At 40.1% G+C, this 13,838-nt stretch overlaps 1 pseudogene; it reads right to left on the bottom strand.

The window, feature by feature from the left end:
- Positions 1-2,371: 2,371 nt before the first annotated feature.
- LOC100975710 (keratin, type I cytoskeletal 18-like) lies at positions 2,372-4,874 on the bottom strand (annotated as a pseudogene).
- Between the last annotated feature and the right edge of the window lie 8,964 nt (positions 4,875-13,838).

A 13,838-nucleotide genomic window follows, 5' to 3' on the forward strand; every position in this document is an offset into this window, starting at 1 on the left:
GGCATGTGCCACCACATTGGACTAATTTTTTTGTATTTCCGGTAGAGACAGAGTTTCATCATGTTGGCCAGGCTGGTCTTGAACTCTTGACCTCAAGTGATCCACCCGTCTTGGCCTCCCAAAGTGCTGGGATTACAGGCGTGAGCCACCACACCCAGCCTTACTTTCAACATTCTTAAGAGTATCTCCTTAGGTTGTTTGGAAGTAGAATTCCTGGGCCAAATGAGAGTATCATAAAATTGTGTTCACGAAGTGCTACCAACTTACCTTTCTACAGGCAAATTAGAGTAATTCTTTTCCATGTCCTGACCAAAGCTTGCTATTGTCAGACCCTTTTTTTTTTTTTTTTTTTTTTTTTTTGAGGCGGAGTCTCTCTCTGTTGCCCAGGCTGGAGTGCAGTGGCACTACAAGCTCCACCTCCCGGGTTCATGCCATTCCCCTGCCTCAGCCTCCCAAGTAGCTGGGACTACAGGCGCCGGCCACCAAGCCGGGCTAATTTTTGTATTTTTAGTAGAGACGGGGTTTCACCGTGTTAGCCAAGATGGTCTGGATCTCCTGACCTCGTGATCCGCCCGCCTTGGCCTCCCAAAGTGCTGCGATTATGGGCGTGAGCCACTGTGCCTGGCTCAGACTTTTAAATATTTGCTAAACTGATAAAAGATAAATTATTTTTTATTGTTATTTTAGTTTACCTTGCAATGATTACTGGTGACCATTTGAACTTCTTTTCTAAGAATTGCATAGTAATATTTTTGATGATTTTAGTCATCTTTAATTTAGTAATATGTAAATTTTTATATCTTCTCAATATTAACATTTTATAATTTATGTGCATTGAAATATTTTCTTCTTTTCTTGCCTTCTATTTTTCCATTTTTGTAGAAATTTTTGACAAAGATATAATCAATATTAATGTGATAGAATGTATTAATATTTATCCTGTGGTTTATTCTTTTTTCATCTTCTTTAAGATATCATTCCATATCCCAAAGACAAAGTATCTTATAATTTCTTCAAAAATTATACAATTTTTATTTTTTTACATTTGTGTCTTTAATTCACCTGGATTTTATTTGCTCATTTGCTTTCAATGTCATGCACATTTATTACATCTTTTTTAGAAGCTCTATTTTTTGTTGTTATTTTGTATGGGATAACTTTTCTGCCAAATATTCTAAATGAATATTGCTGGTGGGCAGAGCACTGACGAATTCTGTAATTTGACCTTGTGTGCAGTAACTTTGCAAAACTCTCTTATACTTTCTATCACTTTTTCTATTACATTGTATTTCCTGTGTTTATATTCATGTCTTATTTAAGAATACCTTCATCTCTTACTCTCTTACATTATGTATGTAATTATCATATTGCATTGTTTAGTACCTCCATTATAATGTTGGAAAACAATATATCTCTGACTTTAATGCTAATTCCTGTAGTGCTTTATATATATATTTGTTCATAGACTTTTGATAGGAAAAATTTCAGATCAGATAACTCCCTTTTATTTCTAATTTACTAACAGGTTTACTCCAAAGTGAGCATACAACTTAAATGCTTTTTCTGCATCTACTGAAATGGTTATAGGTTTCTTTCCTATAATCTAGTAATGTAGTAAATTATATTGATATAAACTCTGATGTAACTTTTTCACATTTGTGATTCATCTTACATAATTATAATATATATTTCATCTCTATTGTGGCTTAAGTAAGCTAATATGTCATTAGGATTTTTGTATTAATGTTCAAAGTGAAACTGTTCGAATTTTCCTTATACTGTCATTTTCCAGGTTTGTTATTCATATTCTGCTATATATTTAATAATTCAGTTAGGCAAAATTTGCTACTTTCTTCTTTCATAAACAGTTATATCAACTGAGGACTATTTCTTGAAGGTTTGGTAAAACTCAGCTGTAAAATGATATAGGTCTGATACGTTTGATGGTGAAGCGCATGAGTATTTAGACTACTCACTTATTTAAACACACAGTGATGTATACAATTCTCCTATTTCATATGATTTAGAATGTCCAATGCATCCTAGTTTTCCACTTGACTTTTACAGTTTTAATGCTGAAAGCCCCACACCTGTGAACTCCCTCAGTCCCATGCAAATCAAATGGTGGGTCATCCTAAGTGGAGTCAATATTGGTCATTTGTATTGGTTAGAAAAAGTATCTAACTTGTAAAATTTACTGGAGTAAATACGCTCCCTATACTGTCTTATATAAACATCTTCTGCACTGTACATAGATCCCCATTTCTTTGTAGAATTTGTCAATTGCATTTAATCATTTATACTGGGGATCAGATGTTTTTGCAGTTTCTCAATTATTCTTGACAAAATCAGCCTTTAATTTATTGATGATTTATATTAATTTCTTTTTTTTATATCTGAACCTTTTATTAGCCTCCTGCTCCCCAAAAAGTACCCTGCTTCCGCTGGCTTTATGCCTCAGAACTTTGATGTCGTTGGTCTCAGACACCACTTTGCCATCCACTATCTGGCAGGTGGTGGTCTTGTGGATGGTTTGCATGGAGTTGCTGCTATCCGGGGCATCAGCAAGATTGAAGCCCTCACTGTCTTCCAGCAGGCGGCGGTAGATGGCGATCTCAGCCTCCAACTTGACCTTGATGTTCAGCAAGGCCTGGTACTCCTGGGCCTGGCACTGTCCCTTTGCCCAGGTCTGTGCCAGCGCTGCCTCCAGGTGCAGCAGGATCCCATTGAGGTGCTCCATCTGTGGGGCGTAGCAGGCCTCCACCTCCCTCAGGCTGTTCTCCAAGCTGGCCTTCAGATTTCTCATGGAGTCCAGATCCATCTCCAAGGACTGGACTGTACGTCTCAGCTCCGTGAGTGTTGATTCAGCAGCTCCAACCTGGGTGGACTGCGTGGTGACCACTCTGGTGCTGTCCTCAATCTGCTGAGACCAGTACTTGTCCAGCTCCTCTTGGTTCTTCCCAGCCAGCTATTTATATTGGGGCCGCATATCTGCCATGATCTTGGCGAGGTCCTGAGATCTGGGGGCATCTACCTCCACAGTCAATCCACAGCTGGCAATCTGGGCTTGTAGGCCTTTTACTTCCTCTTCATGGTTCTTCTTCATGAAGAGCAGCTCCTCCTTGAGAGCCTTGATCTCAGTCTCCAGCTGCAGCCAAGTGACATTGGTGTCATCGATGACCTTGCAGAGCCCATGGATGTTGCTCTCCACAGACTGGCGCATGGCCAGCTCTGTCTCATACTTGACTCTCAAGTCATCAGCAGCAAGATGGTCATTGTCGATCTGCAGAACGATGCAGGCATTATCCACACTATTTGAAAGATCTGAGCCCTCAGGTCCTTGATGGTCTTGAAGTAATTGCTCCAGACTCTGACCTGGGGTCCCTTCCTCTCCATGTGCTCTGGCATTTTGCTCTCCAGCCTCCGGTTCTCAGTCTCCAGGCCCCTCACTCTGTCCAGGTAGGGGGCCAGGTGGTCGTTCAGGCTTTGCATGGTCTCCTTCTCATTCTGGATGCCTCCCATTCCTGCCAGATCCCCGGCCATCCCCATGGCCAGGCCCCTGGACCCCATGCAACCCCAGAAGCTGGTGGAGCAGGTCACAGAGATCTGGGAACCAGAGCCCCTGGCGCCTGCATAGACGCTGGCCGCACTGCTGACCAGCTGGGCGCCTCGCTGGGCGCCTGGACAGAGCCCAGGGACTGGTATTTTGTGGAGAAGCTGGAGCCAGTGGTGAAGCTCAAGCTGTCTGGTGAAGAGAGCGAGAGACAAGACTCAGGCTTTGCCGACGACCTTTCTGCCCTACTGTTTTCATTTCATTTCATCCACTTTCCCTGCACTTGTTGTAGATGTTATTTATACAGACAGATCCAACCAATTTAGCTATCACCTAGCTGGCAGGCAGACAATAAGCATACAGAGCATATGCTATTTGTCACATAAGTGGTATAAAGATTAGAAAAGTCTTATAGAATCAGGTGGAAGCACACTTAATAATTACAAAAGATATAAAATTAAATTAAGACAAAGAAATAATATTTAACCTGATTTAACTACTTCCTTAACCTTTCTTTTATAAAAACGAAGTTTATATTTTTGCTTGGGCAACTCAGGTAAGTGTCCCAAATATGTTACCAATTAATTGCCCCTTTTTAAAGGCCTCAAAGTTAGAACTATGTTGCAGCATCAGTCTTTGGTCAACAAAAGCTATTCAATGATCCTTAAATGAATGCAGTTCTTATTCAACGAGCCTGAAGTTTTACTTTGAATTACCCGCGTACTTTATCTTTATGATAAATTATCCTTTCTTGGTGTGTAGCTCTCCCTTTAATTGGTTAATTGGATTATAATCAGTAGACTGATTAATAGCACATCTTGGGAGACAGAAATACATGGCAACTTGAAAAAATATTTATTATATCACACTAAGGACAAGTAAAATTAAAAACAAAAATATAATAGTACCTATTTGGCAACAAATGTTTGGATATTCACTCATTTTGGTCACTTCAGAAGTGCTGGTTTTTCACGGACAGCTTACGTATTTGCTACTGTCTTTGAGGGCCTTGGTACTCACAGGAGAATGGAGAAGAGTTTGATTAAATGGGAGAAAGAGGTTGGTAAAGAAGCTCATTGCTCTGTTGTTTTCGGTAAACTCTCCACCCCCTCATGCCACACACACAGAAAAAATCCCCAAAGATACGTGCGTTGTTTTTGTGCTGTTTACTTTTGTTTTGGTGCTTTTAGCAATGACCGAGGGATAAGGCAGAAAAAAGATTGTGTCAATGCATTTGTTAGAATTTTTTCTATATTTGCTACCCAGTATCCATTTACCATATTCTGAAAACAGCACAAAAGTTTTGCTGCAATAATACCATTCTTTCAATACTTTAATTCATAATATATGAGTTTATTGATTCTGTCATAGAACTATACATTTATTGAAAATTCTAATGCCTTCACCAATTAATTGGTTCAGAGATATACATCATCCAAATTGGCTCAACTAGATATCAGGAAAATAAATTAACTTTTGGCTGAACTAGAACCTATCTTGAGTTTTGCAATATAATTTTTAACTTTAAAAGTTTCACAAAATTATACACCAGAAGAAAGGCCTTGATCCAGAATAAAATTTACTTCAGTGTAGGACAAAATTATTATCCTCATGTTCAAAATATATTTGTTAAGTTTGAGGGTTTTGGTTTATTAAATATAATAAAATTAATTCTACATGAAAAGAAATAAGCAATAAACATAGGAAAACAGGAAAAGTCCTATCTCAATTCAAGGTTTTATTTACGTTTTAAAGTTGCTGATTTAACATTTAATTATTAGGTTTTAAAATAAAAATGTCTATTTTTAATAATATAAGCTTCAGCCTTTATATATTTCAACATGCAGAAATTTTTCCTGAGCTGAAGAAAGGTTAAGTCACCATATGCAAGCAACCATTTGAAGCGCAAAGATAATTTACACAGAGACAAGGACATAAGCCTGACTTATTTCCTTTATCCCTGTGCAAATAAATGTAAGAAAGTGACAAAATATTCTTTTCTTCTTTTTCAAGCCCTGTGTGTTCACATGTACATTTGTATACTCTGTACCCTGCCCCAAACACATACACACACGCGGTTGTACACACTTGCACATATTTGCCCACAATATTTGCAGAAGTAATTGTCTTGGAAACAAGTTAATGACAGTATAATATACCAGCTGCTGGTTGAACAGCCAGAAATAATCCCAGGTGGATGACATAAACATTCAAAAGCAGATTGTATTTTCAACCTAAGTTAAATTGTTGCTCCAGAGAAATGAAATTTTCTTGCCAATATTTAAGATGTTTCATCATGAGTTGAGATTTGTTTTAGTGTATGTAAAAGGCACAGCTGGATGCAGTGACTCATACCTGTAATCCCAACAGTTTGGGAGGCTGAGGCAGGATAATCGCTTGAGGCCAGGAGTTCCAGACCAGCCAGGTCAATATAGTATGACCCTATCGTAAAAATAAAAAATAAAAAGTTAGCCAGGCATGGTGGTGCATGTCTGTAGTCCTAGCTAATCAGGGTGCTGAGGTGGGAAGATTACTCGAGGCCAGGAGTTCAAGACATAGCCCGGGCAACACAGAACCTGTCTCTATAAAATCAAAAATAAAAAAAGTTAGCCAGGTGTAGTGGCACACACCTGTACTCCTAGCTACTTAGGATCGCTTAAGCCCAGGTGTATGAGGCTAGAGTGAGCTATGATCACACCATTGCATTACAGCCTGGGTGACAGAGCAAGAAACTCATGTCAAAAAAAAAAAAAAGACAACATATATAAACATAGAATCCCTGGAACCAACATTTAAACATTTTTGCATTTGAGCAATCAACAGGGCTTTCTTGATAGCTAAGAAACATCTAGAGTCAGTATGGTGACTTTAGGCTTCACTTCAAGAGGCTGCTTATCTGATTCCAGGATGTACAGTTTGTTAAGGGCCATGAGTTTAAGTAATAACTGAGGTCATCTTTTCTGTTTCATCTCACCAGGCAGCTCTAACTCTAATTTCTCTCTCTCTCTTTCTTTCTTTCTCTCTCTCTCTCTCTCTCTCTCTCCTCTTTCTCCCTACCTTCCTCTTTTCTTCTATTTGTCATATATACCAGTGCACTTGAATAACCTTCACTCTGTGTCTCTTGCAGCCATGGAACGTAGAAGGTTAGGCACACCAGCCAACAAATTGGGAAGGGAATTTCTATTTGCCATCACTGCTTGCTCACAAATCTCTTTTGGAACACCAAAAACAAATGATAGTTATGGTTTACATAAAGTTTTTATGTTCCTAGCCTCCATAGCCATTAAACTCCACAAAACACCAACAAAGACCACTAATTGAAAGTGTCTGAAGGATGACATTACTACTTGAAAAATGAATAGGAGAGTTACAAGGAGAAAGTTTGTTTCCCAATCTTGGGTAAATTTAGTCCCAAATAAAATTCTAATTGCAGGCAGATGTCCCAGAAAATACCAGTCTATACTGTCAGAAATTCCTGTCTGCTATGATCTCAAAAAATACTTCAGAAATATTACTCATACGGCTTGAGATAAGCACTTCTTTGGAGCACCGTCAGCTAGCAAATCATAAATAAGATACTAAATGAAGCTCTCAGTCAAGGAATCACAGGTTTCATAAGTGATATTTCAGCAAACACAGGATATGCATCAAAGTGTGATACCTATCTCAAGCTTCAGGGGTATGTATTAAAAACCATTTAAAATTATGTTCCTGATATTCCCTTCTGAATTTACTTTCCAAAGTACCAATGTTTGAGAGTATTTCCCAAGATTAAATTAATTCTCCAAAGGTATTAAAGGGGGAATATCGTGTAAGGTCTACCTCATAGAAATTCAAACTTTGAAAGATTCTACAGAGTAGGGAAGTTATGAAATATTTGATGTGAAAATGGTTTTAAACAACTCAGCATGAAATTGACTTATAAGGTCTTTTTGGTCTTGGTAACTGTGAATTTGTTCACAAAGTCATCTTCCTAAAGTGCCAAACCCTTCTTCTACTCCGTATACCCCCTGCCCTGAGATAAAGAAAAATGAACACTAAACAACCAGCCACCCAGTTTAATAATATTTTATCCAAGCAACTTTGTTTATCCAGTTATAATTGACCATTTCACACTTCAGTATGTTTCACCTGAAGCTGAGAGTATTCAACAATAAAATGCAGTAAATAGTCCTGTAGGAAATGTTTCTAGAATTAAATCTGGTGACAACATGAACATTGCATGGGTATTAATGCGGAGTTTTTCATTTGCACACTGGTACGGTCCATAACATTTCTACTGCAGACACTTAGGCTACTAAGAATTACACATTTCCCCTACCCCTACACTGCTAAACTACAGAAATCAGTCCCTCACCGTCTTTTCTGCATTAATTTCCCGCTCCTAGTAAATAGAAAAAGTCTCCTGGTGGGTGAGTAGGAAAACTTAAAAATGAGTTTACATCTCTAGAAAAGAGCTCTGAACTTGTAGCCATCAGCAGCATCTACCCAAGCCCAAGCCTAGGGAAAACATCCGCAGCCTTCTTATTATAGGAGTGATCAAGAGCTTTTCAGGGCCTGGGCCCAGATTTGGAGAAGGTTGTGTTAACTTGCCATAGAAGGGCAGGAAATTAAGGTGATCATCTTGACTTTAGAAGAGGAGGCATTCTGGGGACATGTCAGGGCAAGGAAGGAGAAGGAAATCAGAATGAATCCCAGCATAAACATCCTCTGACCAAAAATAAAAATAAATTAAAAAAAAAAGCCCCCAAAGAAACTGTCAACTGACTTTCTTTAAAAAATTATATTCACTTATAATTAAATAATTAAGTGCCAAAAATACATAAAGAGTTGTTTCAAACAAGGGAATGTGAAGGGAAGGAAGATTTGTCTTTACTAACTAATAGATAAGAGATCCTCAAAAGAAGCTGCTTAAAACAATTAAGCAGGGAAGGATTTTTAATAGGGTTTCAAGCCATGGAAACACCCTGAGGACAAGCAGCAGAGGCTCTGGGAATGGAAGCCACAATGATCCAAGAACGTGGCATTAAACTGTTCAGTAAAACAGGATTCTGGATGCCATAAGAATAAACAAAATGACATTTCTGCTGTTTCCTTAAGGAGGCTATTCCTCAAAGACTTAACACTAACAAGGCCAAGTAGAATTTTCCAGCTGGTATGAATGGCTCAGGGGGAAGCTGTTAAGAGAGCAGAGAAATTCCAGATAGGTCAGGAAAACAAATTGTATAACAAGATATAGAGCTTAAAGAAAAAATATGCCATGACTGTATTCACTCTCTATCACCTCCCATTACCTCGCTGACAGGTAATCACCACTGGAATTTAATATTCTGGAATTCCTGTACATTTAGCCACAGTATGAACTTTCACTAAAAAAAAAAAAAGAAAAAAAGAAAAAAAGCATGAGAGACAGCCAGGTGGGAGGGGATCCCCAGAAAAACTCCAACCGGGCCCTGCACACTGGGGTGGAACCTCAGGAAGTTCATGCTGTTTGCAGCGGGGAGGGCCTGGCCTCTCTTCTTTCTGTGTGGAACCTGGAATTCAAGCTGTGGGTGAGAAGCTCTCTAGCAGGGACTCTGACCTTATGGAGGATCGCTGTTTCCCCCATTTTTCCTTTTCACCCAAAAAAGTCCTGCTTCTCTCATCCTTCAAACAGCCTGTGAGCCTAAATTTTTGTGGCCATGGGACAGACAAGGACCCCGTCTTCCGCTGAACTGAGGAAAAGTCCTGCAACATTTTTGGTATGCACTGTGGGGGCTCTAGAAACAGTGAGTGAAATGCATGCCAATAATTCTTTCCCTTCCCTCTCTCTTCTGAGCCCTCTCATCCTCCGGCTTCTGAGGGTAGAGGAAACCATGCCACCACCCCCTATTGCTCCTAGGGTTAGGGGCCTTTTCATAGCCTTTTCTCCCTTTTTTGGAAGGAACTGGAGAGCAGCGGCTCCCCACCGCCCTCCCTTCCCTGCCGGGGCTGGGATACCTGGCTCAAGGCGTCATGAGTGGCTGGCGTTTTCTGCCACGCACTCATGGGATCTCCTTCTCCCTGCACCTGGGAGGCCAGCTCTGACCCACAGCAATTAAACCTGTCTCCCTGGTGGAGGAACCACTTGCATAAGAGTAAGAGGTTCTTCCCCAGGCATTTTTAAACCCTTTTTTTTTTTCTCCTCTTCACACCCAGTCAGCAGTGAACTTAGTCTCTGTAAAGCTTCAATGGTGGAAAAGGATTTGTAGGGCTAGTCTTGGGCTGTGGCCAATCCTGGTGTGCTTTGCATGTCTGTATGGTGTGTGCTGCAAGCCTCCATCTTGTTTTACATCCTGGGGGCGTGACCAGTAACTGCTTGGCAAGGTTTGTTGAGCAATCCTGCCTTAGAGGATGAGCCCTCTCTGGTTTGATATCTGCATGTTTTCCTAGCCCTGTCTCTTAAAGGGCCTCACCCAGCAACTGGATTTTCTAATGCCTGTGTGTGTGTGTGTGTATACTGTGTGTGCTGTCTTTAAAAAGATCTCTAATTAATTTGTCCTAAAGAAGACAAGCACTTGGATCAAGTATTTTTTAAGGGAAGTTAAAAGCTGTGGTACCTTTCAGTTAGCATGACTTTAATCTTCAAGAAATCAAAACAGCCCCGAAAGATTATTGGTAAAATGTAGGTAAGATGCAAGGTTTGCTAAGTGTTTCAAGGTTACAAACTGCTTTTTGGGTTTTGAAAACTGTCTGTCTCCTCTGCTTCACGGCTGGTAGGGCCTGAGGACATACAGAACATACGGAAGTAATCACCTCCTTAACTAAGAAGGCAAACCTTGGCTACAGTTAGCACACAATTAAAACAATTTACCAGGTTTTAAATTAATGTTAAAAATTACTAGGAGTTACCATTATAACATGTGATTGAGACTACTGGAAATAGATTTGCATGCAAGGAGTGTAAGAACAGTGAAGTATGTTTCTTAGTAAAAGGTTATAAGAAGGCATGAAAATGTAAATTTTTGCCTAGGGTTAAAGGATTGTTTTGAATTAAATTATTAAAAAGCTGAAGGTTCAAAGATGTGGTGGAAGAATTCTGAAAATTAACCTTGCCGAAGAGGTTCTCTGTGTGAACATATTGACTAAATTCAAAAAACCGTATCATATGGTTTTTCTGTAAATTGAGCATTGAAATAAAAGCCTAACAAAGGTTTCCTGTGGCATTAGCTGCTCTTTGGCAAAATCTGTAAAGGGTTATAAAAGGTTTTTGCTTCTTTACGTTTTCTGAGTCATCATTTTTGCAAAACAAATAATTTGTGGTAATCTGGAATTCTGTTTCATAATATCAAGTGTTTTAAACCTTGAACATTTAACAGCCTTCCCAAAATCAAACTTGAGCTTCAAAATTGTCTTCCCCGGCACCTGGCTTTTTGAGTAGTTTGAGAGGGCCCCTGAAGTGTCCAGAGAAGAGAGGTAAACAGAATTACTTGACATGTTTAGGTACATGGGATTGCCAAAATGATGTTCCGTCTTCTTTAGGTTATATCTTGGTAAATAATGCTAATATATGTTCCAACATTGTATGAGATTTCTAAAATTCTAATGTCTAAGTATATGCTACCAATCATAATTAAGGTTAAGTTATTGCAAACCACAGAGATAACCAAACATTTTTGTCAGTTGTGTTTCTAACTGTCACTACCCTGGGCATTTTGCTATTCACAGACAATTGTTGTCTTGCTTTAATCCTTTTCAAAAGATGGTTTATAATAAGCTATAGAACTTTAGGTGGTGCTCTCAAATACAGGCTTCTGAAAGCTTTTGAGATTGTAACATTGAAATAAAGGAAAATTTATGGGGCTCATAAAGAGCTGAAATATTCACAAATACCAAGCAAAACGAGTTAACTAGATGGACTGAACTCAGGAAGCTGAAGCAAATCTTTTTGACTTTTGCTTGGAATATTGCTGATCCTTGTTTTGTTTTTCACAGTCAAGGAAACTTATTTTGAACTATTTACGGTCATTAATAAGTAAAGTATACACTCCTGTGATCATAATTTGTAGCATGTTTGTTTCTGTCTGCCTGGTTCCTCTAGAATTTGGAAACTACCTGTGAGTATTCTTATGGCAATATAGTTGTTTGCATCAGTGCAATAAGAATCCATTTTTCTTTTGCAACAGAAAACAATTGGAAAAACTGGTTATTTTACCAAGGCTTTGACTGGAAGGGCATACTTCCCTTTATGGAGTCAATCTTGACTTGCAGAGCCAATAAAAGCCCCATGCGGAAGCTGGCCTCATAGTCAGTCCCTGTATAGGGTTCCTGACCTGTGATCAGTAAAGAGTGTCACTTTCTAACAGGTCCAGGAGCTCCAAGTTTATCTCGGGACGGTAAGAGGAGAGGGTGACCCAACTCACATGTATTTGAGAATAAACCCATGGCTAGGATGGCTTTAAAAGGTCTTATCTGAGATCCCTTGAGGAACAGAGTTCCATCAAAGCCAATCTAAAAGGCCTGTGTAGAAATAATTATTATGCAAATAATCAGGCCAAGTATAAGGCTAAAGTCTATTTTGCAAAAAACTCGGTCTTATCATGGTTTTTCTTCTTAACAAAAGTGAGGACTGGAGAGAAATTATGTTTCAAAAGTTATACATTTGTCATTAAATTCTAAACTCACTAGTTGTTTTTAAGTTTTTGCCTACATTTTTAGACTAACCCTGCTTATTCCTGTGAACCCACCAGCAATCCCCAGCTGCAGCTCAGAAAGAACAAGAGGGGTGTTATCTGGTAATGTAGAAATCTGGATCAATATTCTAGTTCTGAGCAATTATCCTGCAAATCCTGCCAGGTGATGGGAATAAATAGAATGTCCATCACTAGGAAGTTTCCTTTTTGGGAGAGTAAGACCAAGAGCCCTAACCAAAGCCAAGCACCATGCACGGAAACCCTAGCAGGCATAACTATAGCCACCAGTTATCTGGGTGTGTCACAAGACATCCTTTTGGAATGTCCTCCCTTGTTGGAAGAGGACTCACTTCCACAGCTTTACCTTAGCATTCAGCTTATCATAAGGAGTCCATGCAATCCCAAGCTTTGGGTCAAACTGGATCTGAGGGATCCAGAGGCAGAAAATAATGGAAGTTAAAAGGCACAGCACAAGTGAGTGTAGCTGATTCCTGCCCATTAAGCCAAACCAGGCTTCTTGTTTCATGGATAAAGGCCATGTTAATATCCATGGCATGAAAGAGGTCTAGGGAACTCCAAGGCTACTTACAGTAAGGGTGATAGAGGTATAGGTGAAAGCAGATAATTCCTATTCTCTAGGCCCCCCAGCTTCATGGGTGCAAGCCGCTTTGGTACTCATGGTGGCACTTGCCAAGTTCTCCAGAACTTGGGGATGCAAGGACAGCAGATGGAAAAAGGACGCTCTTCCACCTCTCCCTGAAGTACCCCGGGTGTCTGTTAGGAAGTGAAGGGAACCATGGATGCCTGCTCACCTTTCTAGATGGGTAGCCGTTCATCTTCAATCTGTACCCCTTTCAAATGCATCCTGAATCCCTGGGACTCCTTTAAAAAATGCTTTCTCTTTTCCTTTCCCCTTCTCTGTCTTTTCTTCACAGATAGGTAATTGTGTCCCTGTACTATGGGACACTCATCTCAGATGCATCCTCCAAACTGGAAAGAGTTAATTTCCCAAACCTTGAAATGGTTGGCTTGAGATTAGGCTCAGGGGAAGGGAACACAGAAGCCCAGTGTGCCGGCAAAAGGGTGAAGTTTTTTTTTACCGGTCAAGCTTCTGGCCTCCTTGTTTCTCCCTTTGCAAACTGGTAAAAGGCCTCGGGATTTTTTGAGCTCTCCTTACCCCTCCCCTTGTTTCATTTTGATACATGTTTTCTAATAAACTGGTTCGTCTGTTCTTGCCTTCAGGCCATCAAACTCCAACCAGTCACCCAACCAGAGCCTCTGAGGATGGCCCCTTCTGCGGGGAACCCTTAAATGGGCCTCTGAGGGAGCTCTGACTGATGCTTCCCCAAAACAGTGCCCCCTGTCATCAGGAAGCAGTTAACACTGGTCTTCATGCTTATCCTTACCCTTATTCTAACAGCAGTTATATGTACTTCTTTAGACGGGGGAATAAGACAGCCAGGTGGGAGGGGGTCTCTGGAAAACTCCATCTGGCCTGCGCACTAGGGTGGAACCTCGGGAAGTTGATGACATTTGCAGCTGGGAGCAGCGTGGCCCCTCCTCTTCCTGTGTGGAACCTGAAATTCCACGGGCTTGGCAGGAAGCGCTTTAGCAGGGACTCTGGCTTTGCAGAG

The sequence above is a fragment of the Pan paniscus genome, chromosome 1 (genome assembly GCF_029289425.2).
Source record: "Pan paniscus chromosome 1, NHGRI_mPanPan1-v2.0_pri, whole genome shotgun sequence".
Lineage (NCBI taxonomy): Eukaryota > Metazoa > Chordata > Mammalia > Primates > Hominidae > Pan > Pan paniscus.